We start from the raw sequence: 1,265 nt of genomic DNA, 5'->3' as shown, positions 1-1,265 counted from the left end.
AGCCCCCCCCCCTCCCCCCCGACTAACAACCATCCACTAACATTACAGCTCCGGCCCGGGGACACATCCACAGTCAGCCGCCAGCCAGCTAGCAACCATCCCGTTCAGCACTTAACTCCGGGACTAAGGACACTACCGGTAGTTTATTGAACCGTAGTCAGAACAACAGCTATTCGTAACGTTACACCTCCTTTAGCGTTTCCAGTGCCCCCCTTTCGCTTTTAGCTGTCTTTACAGTTAGCTTAATTTACCAAAACAAAACAAGAATAAGGCACCAAAACGTTTAATACTATTAGTAATTTAAAGATGTGGTAGCATTGGATCTGGACGGGAAGGGTAACTCTGGGAGATCAAGGTGTGTGTTACGATTCTACCTTCTCACTCCAAGACACAGGTTTGTGGAGATGAGTGTCGCGATTTTGGTTTTATTTTCCATATCATTACAGCCCTACATACAGTATGTCTAATGTTTTTTGCTGACAGCGTCTTTCAAAACATGACCTGAGGGAAAGAGAAAAATAAATGAATGCGTCATTGTACCCAGCACTTCTGGAAATGCCCTTCCAAATGCATCTCTGTCCCCAGCACATCTCAAACCAAACGGACGCCCATGCCTGTGTGCATGTGTGTGTGTTTGTGTGTGTCCCAAACACAGATTAAAGAACCTTCAAGTCCTCACACCTGGTCATAAAACTCAGTCCGAGCTGACTTTGTCCAGTCTTGACAGAAAAGTTTTAAGTCTTGGTAGTAAAATCTTATCGTCTGTAAGATGGTGTGAAACTTTTCAGTTGTTTCAGAGTCTTTTTAGACTCTTCTATCATATAGTTGCATTAGAAGTTGTCATGGGAATTTAAGGATAACTCAAATTCACAGTGCACCCATTTGAAATAGTTCATGAAAACTAACATGAATGTCCAAGGGGCTTGAACTCTGGCCTAAAAGTTAAATATTACTACATTAAACTATTTTGCTTAGGGACTCTGGTGGGCCCCATAAACCAATTTGATAACATCTGGCAAACAAGTAATTTATTCATGTTGTACACACATATACTGTACATATACATATAACTCATTAAGGTAGGTGCACCATTAATTCTTTCTTTGAGAATAAAGACAGATTTTTGTTAACAAAATGGTTTTCTGAACATCAATGACATTCAAAACGGTCATAACTGAAACAGATATACAACACACCATGTGTGTGTGTATACACATGTGTATTGCAAACAGACCAAAGTACTACACAGATAAGAACATCTGCCT

At 40.7% G+C, this 1,265-nt stretch overlaps 1 protein-coding gene across 4 annotated transcripts in view; it reads right to left on the bottom strand.

Moving 5' to 3' along the window:
• The window catches only part of LOC116673407 (anoctamin-4), an 88,545-nt gene that overhangs the window by 86,426 nt on the left and 854 nt on the right, over positions 1-1,265 (bottom strand). The gene's annotated exons all lie outside the window — the stretch shown is intronic.

This window comes from Etheostoma spectabile, chromosome 23, assembly GCF_008692095.1.
Source record: "Etheostoma spectabile isolate EspeVRDwgs_2016 chromosome 23, UIUC_Espe_1.0, whole genome shotgun sequence".
Lineage (NCBI taxonomy): Eukaryota > Metazoa > Chordata > Actinopteri > Perciformes > Percidae > Etheostoma > Etheostoma spectabile.
The sequence above is the reverse complement of the archived record's forward strand: the minus strand, read 5'-3'. Positions and strand labels throughout refer to the sequence as shown.